The 12,173-nt window shown below is 48.2% G+C and overlaps 7 non-coding genes and 1 pseudogene across 7 annotated transcripts; all 8 read right to left on the bottom strand.

Annotated features, from left to right (window-relative positions):
• Positions 1 to 878: 878 nt before the first annotated feature.
• LOC141193609 (U2 spliceosomal RNA) lies at positions 879 to 1,061 on the bottom strand. Its single transcript, XR_012266515.1, has one exon. It is a non-coding gene; the product is annotated as a U2 spliceosomal RNA (small nuclear RNA).
• Positions 1,062 to 1,585: 524 nt separating this feature from the next.
• On the bottom strand, positions 1,586 to 1,701 carry LOC141193749 (U2 spliceosomal RNA; annotated as a pseudogene).
• Positions 1,702 to 5,126: 3,425 nt separating this feature from the next.
• Positions 5,127 to 5,317, bottom strand: LOC141194206 (U2 spliceosomal RNA). The gene has a single exon (XR_012266995.1). It is a non-coding gene; the product is annotated as a U2 spliceosomal RNA (small nuclear RNA).
• Positions 5,318 to 6,429: 1,112 nt separating this feature from the next.
• Positions 6,430 to 6,620, bottom strand: LOC141194207 (U2 spliceosomal RNA). The gene has a single exon (XR_012266996.1). It is a non-coding gene; the product is annotated as a U2 spliceosomal RNA (small nuclear RNA).
• Positions 6,621 to 7,735: 1,115 nt separating this feature from the next.
• Positions 7,736 to 7,926, bottom strand: LOC141194208 (U2 spliceosomal RNA). The gene has a single exon (XR_012266997.1). It is a non-coding gene; the product is annotated as a U2 spliceosomal RNA (small nuclear RNA).
• A 1,115-nt stretch (positions 7,927 to 9,041) lies between these two features.
• Positions 9,042 to 9,232, bottom strand: LOC141194238 (U2 spliceosomal RNA). Its single transcript, XR_012267026.1, has one exon. It is a non-coding gene; the product is annotated as a U2 spliceosomal RNA (small nuclear RNA).
• Positions 9,233 to 10,347: 1,115 nt separating this feature from the next.
• Positions 10,348 to 10,538, bottom strand: LOC141194209 (U2 spliceosomal RNA). Its single transcript, XR_012266998.1, has one exon. It is a non-coding gene; the product is annotated as a U2 spliceosomal RNA (small nuclear RNA).
• A 1,115-nt stretch (positions 10,539 to 11,653) lies between these two features.
• On the bottom strand, positions 11,654 to 11,844 carry LOC141194210 (U2 spliceosomal RNA). Its single transcript, XR_012266999.1, has one exon. It is a non-coding gene; the product is annotated as a U2 spliceosomal RNA (small nuclear RNA).
• Between the last annotated feature and the right edge of the window lie 329 nt (positions 11,845 to 12,173).

Raw genomic sequence — 12,173 nt, forward strand, 5'->3', positions numbered from 1 at the left:
AGGGAGGAGAACCAATTAAGGCGGGGGGTGGGGTGGAACGAGCAGCTGTCTACCCTTAGCAGGAGGGCTCCTGATTACATACCTCTCCTGCTGCTGCTGCTGCTGGCTGTCCAGCAGCAGACTGAAGGTGGCTGCTGCTGTGCACAGGTATATAAAGGCTCAGAGCCTATTATGACACGCGCAGCCAGCGTTCCATTGCCACATTCCATCTACTGCAGGCAGGATACCTGGCTGGCTGAATGTCGCTGAGAAGCTCACAGAGACCGCCATAAGCAACAGTTTAACAGAATGCCACAGACTAATCAACCAAACTTTTTGGGTTGGGTTCTCTTTTATAGTCTGCAGGCATTAAATGAAAGAAGTCAGTGTTCCAGCAGAAGGAGACAACGTTTCAGAAAAGGCATTGTAGCAAACCAAAAAAGAAATTTTAAGCGCAGCAGAGTAACCAGCGCACATACCTGTTAGCTCAGGTGAGTTTAAAAGGCTGCTGTTGATAACAAGGGCATTTGCTAAATAGATGGTGTGTGTGCAACAATATACTGAAAGGTCAATTATATTGTGCAGCTTATCTCACCACCTGTAGTTATTTAGGTGAAAGCTCCAAAATGCTTGCCTAATATGTCTGTTTATCCAAAAGGAAGTAAAAAGGGAGAGCTAGAAAGATAGCATTGCATCACATTACATGGCAATGCAATGCACAGTTGCTGAAGTTGAACCAAAATGAGCTTGTAATCTGGCTTCTGCAACTTTGAACATGAAAAATCCAATGAGGAGAAGAAAAGCAAAGCCAAAGAGTCCATCCCAAAATCCGACAAACAAGCAAAATGAACAAAAAACATTGAATTCAATTCTTTCTGATTTTAGAAACTGCATTAAAGAAGGGGTGCACCGGTCCTGGAGATACTGCAATACCAGGTCAATGCGTGGAGTGGACAGAGCAAGCTCTTTTTCCATCTCCCTGTTCTAAAAATCCATTTAATATATGGTCCCCAGATAGGGGACGTATCAGATATTAAACTGATAAGAACAGATTTTTTTGATTGAAGCTGCATCCAAGGCACTGAAAAATGTGACCGAAGTCACACCAAAACAGCGCACGAGGCGAGGATTCATGTGGACCCTTCCCGGAGGAGAGGGTCCCCAATAAACCATCCCCATCCCTCTGAGCCAGAAGGCCACAGCGAGGGTCAGGGATCTCCGATGCTCTCCCTAGCCGAAGCCGGAGAAGAGCCGTTTTCGTGCTCCCAGCTTCCATCTAGGCTGCCACCCTAGTGGAGCTGGAGCCTGTGTTGGTTTCTCAGCCCAAAGCTGACCGGACCTCCGACCGGGTTTATAAAAATTCCCCTTCCTAGCCCGGAGGCCAGGAATAGGGGGGGTTGCTCAGAAAGTATGATTGGCAAAGGTGCGGCGTGCTACGAAGCCAAGTCTTTCTGGGGTTCCCAGTCCCAGTAAGCTTGGACTCCCACCAGGGCGCCTACTCCTGGGGCACATTGCTCCAAAGCCCTCACACTTACCCAGCCAAGTGACTTCGATCCTGGAGGGCCATGTTTTCCATCAGATAACTCTATGAGCCACCTGGCGTACTAACAAGTGCACCAAACCAGTGTGTAATATGCATCAATTTACTAGGGCAGCCCAAGGACAAAACTGCCTTTTCAAAAGATACTACACTTGATCTTAGCCAAAAGGCCGAGAAGCGATAACCAGAATTGGTTTCAAACTACGGAGCCACCCAAGGATCCTGAAAAGTCCATTTGTGGAGATGAGCTCCTGGACTCCCGTTAAGAAGACATGTTGTCAACCTCTAGATCCCTTACATGCCTGCACTTTTCGGCTTGCTGCTGCTGCAATCCACGCGTTTTAGATCTGCATAACTCCACCTCTTTAAACACAGCACCTTCACCCCCTGCTGTTCCCACCCGCCTCAACACCGTTGGAAGGGAGGAGAACCAATTAAGGCGGGGGGTGGGGTGGAACGAGCAGCTGTCTACCCTTAGCAGGAGGGCTCCTGATTACATACCTCTCCTGCTGCTGCTGCTGCTGGCTGTCCAGCAGCAGACTGAAGGTGGCTGCTGCTGTGCACAGGTATATAAAGGCTCAGAGCCTATTATGACACGCGCAGCCAGCGTTCCATTGCCACATTCCATCTACTGCAGGCAGGATACCTGGCTGGCTGAATGTCGCTGAGAAGCTCACAGAGACCGCCATAAGCAACAGTTTAACAGAATGCCACAGACTAATCAACCAAACTTTTTGGGTTGGGTTCTCTTTTATAGTCTGCAGGCATTAAATGAAAGAAGTCAGTGTTCCAGCAGAAGGAGACAACGTTTCAGAAAAGGCATTGTAGCAAACCAAAAAAGAAATTTTAAGCGCAGCAGAGTAACCAGCGCACATACCTGTTAGCTCAGGTGAGTTTAAAAGGCTGCTGTTGATAACAAGGGCATTTGCTAAATAGATGGTGTGTGTGCAACAATATACTGAAAGGTCAATTATATTGTGCAGCTTATCTCACCACCTGTAGTTATTTAGGTGAAAGCTCCAAAATGCTTGCCTAATATGTCTGTTTATCCAAAAGGAAGTAAAAAGGGAGAGCTAGAAAGATAGCATTGCATCACATTACATGGCAATGCAATGCACAGTTGCTGAAGTTGAACCAAAATGAGCTTGTAATCTGGCTTCTGCAACTTTGAACATGAAAAATCCAATGAGGAGAAGAAAAGCAAAGCCAAAGAGTCCATCCCAAAATCCGACAAACAAGCAAAATTGTAACATACCTGGTGGCGTCCTTGCATGGTGGTCCATCTCCCACTGTGCAAGAGCGCGCACTTGATCTCCAGTCCAGAATGTCTCTCTGGCTTCCCTCCTTGCTGTCTGTTTGTCTGTTTTGGCTGCATAGGGCGACACCCGCTGAACTTCCTGTTTCTTGTACCTGCTGTGGACACGCCCCTGTTGCACCTTCAGCCTATTGCTGTCCATCTTTGGGTATTTATACCACCTTCTTCCTCAAGATGGCGCCTGAGCATTGTGTCCTGTCAGTCGGCTTTTTGTCTCTGACATGCCAGGTCCTATCCTGTTTTCCTGCCTGTTTTCCAGTTCTGTGTCTGAACTGTGGTCTGTTTTTGTGAACACGCTTCTTGCCTGTTCTTTCGACTTCTAGGGGCCGTATTCCTAGATCTGCCTGTCTGTGCCTTGCGGTATCTGTTCCCGTCTGAACAGAGTCCTGTTTGTGTCCCTGCCTTGTGGTATCTGTTCCTGTCTGAACTGAGTCCTGTCTATTTCTCCTGTCTTGCAGTATCTGTTCCCGTGTCTGAACTGAGTCCTGTCTATGTCTCCTGTCTTGTGGTATCAGTTCCCGTGTCTGAACTGAGTCCTGTCTGTGTACTCTTGCCTGCTGCCTTTCCTGGAGGCTGTATTTCCAGGCCTGTCTGAACACGCTCCTAGCCTGTTCCTCCCGCCTTCTAGGGGCCGATTACCTAGATCCGTTCCTGTATCTTGTCTGTCCTGTCTGAACACGCTCCTTGCCTGTTCGTCCCGCCTCTCTGGGGGCCGTATTCCCAGACCCGCTCCTGTATCCCGCTGCAGTGTCGGTCTCTTCCGTACACTCAGTTCCAGTCTGAACTCTCTCCTATCCTTTACCTGTTTTGCCTCTGTCTGTTCCTTTCCTTTTTCTGCAGAGTCTGAACTCGTACCTAACTCCTGCTTGTTGTCTCTGTACTCCCGTTTGTGAGTTTGTGGTCCCCTCGCTACTTCACTGCAAGTACCCTGTGGGTATCTGGCTCTGCCTTTCCCTTCCTGTCTGTTCCGTGTGAACAGAGCCCTGTCCGTCCTGCTCTGACTCCTTGCTCACTGCTCCGGCAGTCCTGTCCGGCCCTGCTTCTGCCCGCTGCTCCGGCAGTCCTGTCCTGCCCTGCTTCTGCCCGCTGCTCCGGCAGTCCTGTCCTGCCCTGCTTCTGCCCGCTGCTCCGGCAGTCCTGTCCTGCCCTGCTTCTGCCCGCTGCTCCGGCAGTCCTGTCCTGCCCTGCTTCTGCCCGCTGCTCTGGCAGTCCTGTCCTGCCCTGCTTCTGCCCGCTGCTTCGGCAGTCCTGTCCTGTCCTGCCCTGCTTCTGCCCGCTGCTCCGGCAGTCCTGTCCTGTCCTGCCCTGCTTCTGCCCGCTGCTCCGGCAGTCCTGTCCTGTCCTGCCCTGCTTCTGCCCGCTGCTCCAGCAGTCCTGTCCTGTCCTGCCCTGCTTCTGCCCGCTGCTCCGGCAGTCCTGTCCTGTCCTGCCCTGCTTCTGCCCGCTGCTCCGGCAGTCCTGTCCTGTCCTGCCCTGCTTCTGCCCGCTGCTCCGGCAGTCCTGTCCTGTCCTGCCCTGCTTCTGCCCGCTGCTCCGGCAGTCCTGTCCTGTCCTGCCCTGCTTCTGCCCGCTGCTCCGGCAGTCCTGTCCTGTCCTGCCCTGCTTCTGCCCGCTGCTCCGGCAGTCCTGTCCTGTCCTGCCCTGCTTCTGCCCGCTGATCCGGCAGTCCTGTCCTGCCCTGCTTCTGCCCGCTGATCCGGCAGTCCTGTCCTGCCCTGCTTCTGCCCGCTGCTCCGGCAGTCCTGTCCTGCCCTGCTTGTGCTCGCTGCTCCTGCAGCCCCGTCCTGCTCTGTTCTTGCCCACCGCTTTGGGCGTTCCCTCTCTGCTGTGGTTGTCTACCGCATCTGCGGTTCTGTGACCCAGTCTGTACTGGGTCTTAACCTTTCTGTGCTCCAGCCCGTCCTTTCGGCCAGTACCTCCCTGCCTGCATACTCGCCTGTATCCACCCCTCTGCATACCTGCCGTGTTTGCTTACATCCACCAGTCTGTGCCAGCCTAACCTGCCTGTTCCAGTAATTCCAGTGTGGGTCAACCCCCGTGTCCGGAGTTTGACCTGGAGTAGCACCTGGTCCCTCTGCCCGGTTTCTCCCTGGTGCACTGGCGTCGTATGCCGTCGTGCCACCTTGGTCGGATCGGCCAGATACTTAGTCACGCCCCTCCAGGCACTCTCCGGTCCATGGTCCAGTGGAACCACAACACCCGCACACGCCAGTCAGTCCAGGCGTGTGCATAACAAAAATGAACAAAAAACATTGAATTCAATTCTTTCTGATTTTAGAAACTGCATTAAAGAAGGGGTGCACCGGTCCTGGAGATACTGCAATACCAGGTCAATGCGTGGAGTGGACAGAGCAAGCTCTTTTTCCATCTCCCTGTTCTAAAAATCCATTTAATATATGGTCCCCAGATAGGGGACGTATCAGATATTAAACTGATAAGAACAGATACTACACTTGATCTTAGCCAAAAGGCCGAGAAGCGATAACCAGAATTGGTTTCAAACTACGGAGCCACCCAAGGATCCTGAAAAGTCCATTTGTGGAGATGAGCTCCTGGACTCCCGTTAAGAAGACATGTTGTCAACCTCTAGATCCCTTACATGCGTGCACTTTTCGGCTTGCTGCTGCTGCAATCCACGCGTTTTAGATCTGCATAACTCCACCTCTTTAAACACAGCACCTTCACCCCCTGCTGTTCCCACCCGCCTCAACACCGTTGGAAGGGAGGAGAACCAATTAAGGCGGGGGGTGGGGTGGAACGAGCAGCTGTCTACCCTTAGCAGGAGGGCTCCTGATTACATACCTCTCCTGCTGCTGCTGCTGGCTGTCCAGCAGCAGACTGAAGGTGGCTGCTGCTGTGCACAGGTATATAAAGGCTCAGAGCCTATTATGACACGCGCAGCCAGCGTTCCATTGCCACATTCCATCTACTGCAGGCAGGATACCTGGCTGGCTGAATGTCGCTGAGAAGCTCACAGAGACTGCCATAAGCAACAGTTTAACAGAATGCCACAGACTAATCAACCAAACTTTTTGGGTTGGGTTCTCTTTTATAGTCTGCAGGCATTAAATGAAAGAAGTCAGTGTTCCAGCAGAAGGAGACAACGTTTCAGAAAAGGCATTGTAGCAAACCAAAAAAGAAATTTTAAGCGCAGCAGAGTAACCAGCGCACATACCTGTTAGCTCAGGTGAGTTTAAAAGGCTGCTGTTGATAACAAGGGCATTTGCTAAATAGATGGTGTGTGTGCAACAATATACTGAAAGGTCAATTATATTGTGCAGCTTATCTCACCACCTGTAGTTATTTAGGTGAAAGCTCCAAAATGCTTGCCTAATATGTCTGTTTATCCAAAAGGAAGTAAAAAGGGAGAGCTAGAAAGATAGCATTGCATCACATTACATGGCAATGCAATGCACAGTTGCTGAAGTTGAACCAAAATGAGCTTGTAATCTGGCTTCTGCAACTTTGAACATGAAAAATCCAATGAGGAGAAGAAAAGCAAAGCCAAAGAGTCCATCCCAAAATCCGACAAACAAGCAAAATGAACAAAAAACATTGAATTCAATTCTTTCTGATTTTAGAAACTGCATTAAAGAAGGGGTGCACCGGTCCTGGAGATACTGCAATACCAGGTCAATGCGTGGAGTGGACAGAGCAAGCTCTTTTTCCATCTCCCTGTTCTAAAAATCCATTTAATATATGGTCCCCAGATAGGGGACGTATCAGATATTAAACTGATAAGAACAGATACTACACTTGATCTTAGCCAAAAGGCCGAGAAGCGATAACCAGAATTGGTTTCAAACTACGGAGCCACCCAAGGATCCTGAAAAGTCCATTTGTGGAGATGAGCTCCTGGACTCCCGTTAAGAAGACATGTTGTCAACCTCTAGATCCCTTACATGCCTGCACTTTTCGGCTTGCTGCTGCTGCAATCCACGCGTTTTAGATCTGCATAACTCCACCTCTTTAAACACAGCACCTTCACCCCCTGCTGTTCCCACCCGCCTCAACACCGTTGGAAGGGAGGAGAACCAATTAAGGCGGGGGGTGGGGTGGAACGAGCAGCTGTCTACCCTTAGCAGGAGGGCTCCTGATTACATACCTCTCCTGCTGCTGCTGCTGCTGGCTGTCCAGCAGCAGACTGAAGGTGGCTGCTGCTGTGCACAGGTATATAAAGGCTCAGAGCCTATTATGACACGCGCAGCCAGCGTTCCATTGCCACATTCCATCTACTGCAGGCAGGATACCTGGCTGGCTGAATGTCGCTGAGAAGCTCACAGAGACCGCCATAAGCAACAGTTTAACAGAATGCCACAGACTAATCAACCAAACTTTTTGGGTTGGGTTCTCTTTTATAGTCTGCAGGCATTAAATGAAAGAAGTCAGTGTTCCAGCAGAAGGAGACAACGTTTCAGAAAAGGCATTGTAGCAAACCAAAAAAGAAATTTTAAGCGCAGCAGAGTAACCAGCGCACATACCTGTTAGCTCAGGTGAGTTTAAAAGGCTGCTGTTGATAACAAGGGCATTTGCTAAATAGATGGTGTGTGTGCAACAATATACTGAAAGGTCAATTATATTGTGCAGCTTATCTCACCACCTGTAGTTATTTAGGTGAAAGCTCCAAAATGCTTGCCTAATATGTCTGTTTATCCAAAAGGAAGTAAAAAGGGAGAGCTAGAAAGATAGCATTGCATCACATTACATGGCAATGCAATGCACAGTTGCTGAAGTTGAACCAAAATGAGCTTGTAATCTGGCTTCTGCAACTTTGAACATGAAAAATCCAATGAGGAGAAGAAAAGCAAAGCCAAAGAGTCCATCCCAAAATCCGACAAACAAGCAAAATGAACAAAAAACATTGAATTCAATTCTTTCTGATTTTAGAAACTGCATTAAAGAAGGGGTGCACCGGTCCTGGAGATACTGCAATACCAGGTCAATGCGTGGAGTGGACAGAGCAAGCTCTTTTTCCATCTCCCTGTTCTAAAAATCCATTTAATATATGGTCCCCAGATAGGGGACGTATCAGATATTAAACTGATAAGAACAGATACTACACTTGATCTTAGCCAAAAGGCCGAGAAGCGATAACCAGAATTGGTTTCAAACTACGGAGCCACCCAAGGATCCTGAAAAGTCCATTTGTGGAGATGAGCTCCTGGACTCCCGTTAAGAAGACATGTTGTCAACCTCTAGATCCCTTACATGCCTGCACTTTTCGGCTTGCTGCTGCTGCAATCCACGCGTTTTAGATCTGCATAACTCCACCTCTTTAAACACAGCACCTTCACCCCCTGCTGTTCCCACCCGCCTCAACACCGTTGGAAGGGAGGAGAACCAATTAAGGCGGGGGGTGGGGTGGAACGAGCAGCTGTCTACCCTTAGCAGGAGGGCTCCTGATTACATACCTCTCCTGCTGCTGCTGCTGCTGGCTGTCCAGCAGCAGACTGAAGGTGGCTGCTGCTGTGCACAGGTATATAAAGGCTCAGAGCCTATTATGACACGCGCAGCCAGCGTTCCATTGCCACATTCCATCTACTGCAGGCAGGATACCTGGCTGGCTAAATGTCGCTGAGAAGCTCACAGAGACCGCCATAAGCAACAGTTTAACAGAATGCCACAGACTAATCAACCAAACTTTTTGGGTTGGGTTCTCTTTTATAGTCTGCAGGCATTAAATGAAAGAAGTCAGTGTTCCAGCAGAAGGAGACAACGTTTCAGAAAAGGCATTGTAGCAAACCAAAAAAGAAATTTTAAGCGCAGCAGAGTAACCAGCGCACATACCTGTTAGCTCAGGTGAGTTTAAAAGGCTGCTGTTGATAACAAGGGCATTTGCTAAATAGATGGTGTGTGTGCAACAATATACTGAAAGGTCAATTATATTGTGCAGCTTATCTCACCACCTGTAGTTATTTAGGTGAAAGCTCCAAAATGCTTGCCTAATATGTCTGTTTATCCAAAAGGAAGTAAAAAGGGAGAGCTAGAAAGATAGCATTGCATCACATTACATGGCAATGCAATGCACAGTTGCTGAAGTTGAACCAAAATGAGCTTGTAATCTGGCTTCTGCAACTTTGAACATGAAAAATCCAATGAGGAGAAGAAAAGCAAAGCCAAAGAGTCCATCCCAAAATCCGACAAACAAGCAAAATGAACAAAAAACATTGAATTCAATTCTTTCTGATTTTAGAAACTGCATTAAAGAAGGGGTGCACCGGTCCTGGAGAAACTGCAATACCAGGTCAATGCGTGGAGTGGACAGAGCAAGCTCTTTTTCCATCTCCCTGTTCTAAAAATCCATTTAATATATGGTCCCCAGATAGGGGACGTATCAGATATTAAACTGATAAGAACAGATACTACACTTGATCTTAGCCAAAAGGCCGAGAAGCGATAACCAGAATTGGTTTCAAACTACGGAGCCACCCAAGGATCCTGAAAAGTCCATTTGTGGAGATGAGCTCCTGGACTCCCGTTAAGAAGACATGTTGTCAACCTCTAGATCCCTTACATGCCTGCACTTTTCGGCTTGCTGCTGCTGCAATCCACGCGTTTTAGATCTGCATAACTCCACCTCTTTAAACACAGCACCTTCACCCCCTGCTGTTCCCACCCGCCTCAACACCGTTGGAAGGGAGGAGAACCAATTAAGGCGGGGGGTGGGGTGGAACGAGCAGCTGTCTACCCTTAGCAGGAGGGCTCCTGATTACATACCTCTCCTGCTGCTGCTGCTGCTGGCTGTCCAGCAGCAGACTGAAGGTGGCTGCTGCTGTGCACAGGTATATAAAGGCTCAGAGCCTATTATGACACGCGCAGCCAGCGTTCCATTGCCACATTCCATCTACTGCAGGCAGGATACCTGGCTGGCTGAATGTCGCTGAGAAGCTCACAGAGACCGCCATAAGCAACAGTTTAACAGAATGCCACAGACTAATCAACCAAACTTTTTGGGTTGGGTTCTCTTTTATAGTCTGCAGGCATTAAATGAAAGAAGTCAGTGTTCCAGCAGAAGGAGACAACGTTTCAGAAAAGGCATTGTAGCAAACCAAAAAAGAAATTTTAAGCGCAGCAGAGTAACCAGCGCACATACCTGTTAGCTCAGGTGAGTTTAAAAGGCTGCTGTTGATAACAAGGGCATTTGCTAAATAGATGGTGTGTGTGCAACAATATACTGAAAGGTCAATTATATTGTGCAGCTTATCTCACCACCTGTAGTTATTTAGGTGAAAGCTCCAAAATGCTTGCCTAATATGTCTGTTTATCCAAAAGGAAGTAAAAAGGGAGAGCTAGAAAGATAGCATTGCATCACATTACATGGCAATGCAATGCACAGTTGCTGAAGTTGAACCAAAATGAGCTTGTAATCTGGCTTCTGCAACTTTGAACATGAAAAATCCAATGAGGAGAAGAAAAGCAAAGCCAAAGAGTCCATCCCAAAATCCGACAAACAAGCAAAATGAACAAAAAACATTGAATTCAATTCTTTCTGATTTTAGAAACTGCATTAAAGAAGGGGTGCACCGGTCCTGGAGATACTGCAATACCAGGTCAATGCGTGGAGTGGACAGAGCAAGCTCTTTTTCCATCTCCCTGTTCTAAAAATCCATTTAATATATGGTCCCCAGATAGGGGACGTATCAGATATTAAACTGATAAGAACAGATACTACACTTGATCTTAGCCAAAAGGCCGAGAAGCGATAACCAGAATTGGTTTCAAACTACGGAGCCACCCAAGGATCCTGAAAAGTCCATTTGTGGAGATGAGCTCCTGGACTCCCGTTAAGAAGACATGTTGTCAACCTCTAGATCCCTTACATGCCTGCACTTTTCGGCTTGCTGCTGCTGCAATCCACGCGTTTTAGATCTGCATAACTCCACCTCTTTAAACACAGCACCTTCACCCCCTGCTGTTCCCACCCGCCTCAACACCGTTGGAAGGGAGGAGAACCAATTAAGGCGGGGGGTGGGGTGGAACGAGCAGCTGTCTACCCTTAGCAGGAGGGCTCCTGATTACATACCTCTCCTGCTGCTGCTGCTGCTGGCTGTCCAGCAGCAGACTGAAGGTGGCTGCTGCTGTGCACAGGTATATAAAGGCTCAGAGCCTATTATGACACGCGCAGCCAGCGTTCCATTGCCACATTCCATCTACTGCAGGCAGGATACCTGGCTGGCTGAATGTCGCTGAGAAGCTCACAGAGACCGCCATAAGCAACAGTTTAACAGAATGCCACAGACTAATCAACCAAACTTTTTGGGTTGGGTTCTCTTTTATAGTCTGCAGGCATTAAATGAAAGAAGTCAGTGTTCCAGCAGAAGGAGACAACGTTTCAGAAAAGGCATTGTAGCAAACCAAAAAAGAAATTTTAAGCGCAGCAGAGTAACCAGCGCACATACCTGTTAGCTCAGGTGAGTTTAAAAGGCTGCTGTTGATAACAAGGGCATTTGCTAAATAGATGGTGTGTGTGCAACAATATACTGAAAGGTCAATTATATTGTGCAGCTTATCTCACCACCTGTAGTTATTTAGGTGAAAGCTCCAAAATGCTTGCCTAATATGTCTGTTTATCCAAAAGGAAGTAAAAAGGGAGAGCTAGAAAGATAGCATTGCATCACATTACATGGCAATGCAATGCACAGTTGCTGAAGTTGAACCAAAATGAGCTTGTAATCTGGCTTCTGCAACTTTGAACATGAAAAATCCAATGAGGAGAAGAAAAGCAAAGCCAAAGAGTCCATCCCAAAATCCGACAAACAAGCAAAATGAACAAAAAACATTGAATTCAATTCTTTCTGATTTTAGAAACTGCATTAAAGAAGGGGTGCACCGGTCCTGGAGATACTGCAATACCAGGTCAATGCGTGGAGTGGACAGAGCAAGCTCTTTTTCCATCTCCCTGTTCTAAAAATCCATTTAATATATGGTCCCCAGATAGGGGACGTATCAGATATTAAACTGATAAGAACAGATACTACACTTGATCTTAGCCAAAAGGCCGAGAAGCGATAACCAGAATTGGTTTCAAACTACGGAGCCACCCAAGGATCCTGAAAAGTCCATTTGTGGAGATGAGCTCCTGGACTCCCGTTAAGAAGACATGTTGTCAACCTCTAGATCCCTTACATGCCTGCACTTTTCGGCTTGCTGCTGCTGCAATCCACGCGTTTTAGATCTGCATAACTCCACCTCTTTAAACACAGCACCTTCACCCCCTGCTGTTCCCACCCGCCTCAACACCGTTGGAAGGGAGGAGAACCAATTAAGGCGGGGGGTGGGGTGGAACGAGCAGCTGTCTACCCTTAGCAGGAGGGCTCCTGATTACATACCTCTCCTGCT

Source organism: Phyllobates terribilis, unplaced genomic scaffold, assembly GCF_046119375.1.
Source record: "Phyllobates terribilis strain yellow unplaced genomic scaffold, ASM4611937v1 Scaffold_66__1_contigs__length_7565176, whole genome shotgun sequence".
In the NCBI taxonomy this organism is placed as follows: domain Eukaryota; kingdom Metazoa; phylum Chordata; class Amphibia; order Anura; family Dendrobatidae; genus Phyllobates; species Phyllobates terribilis.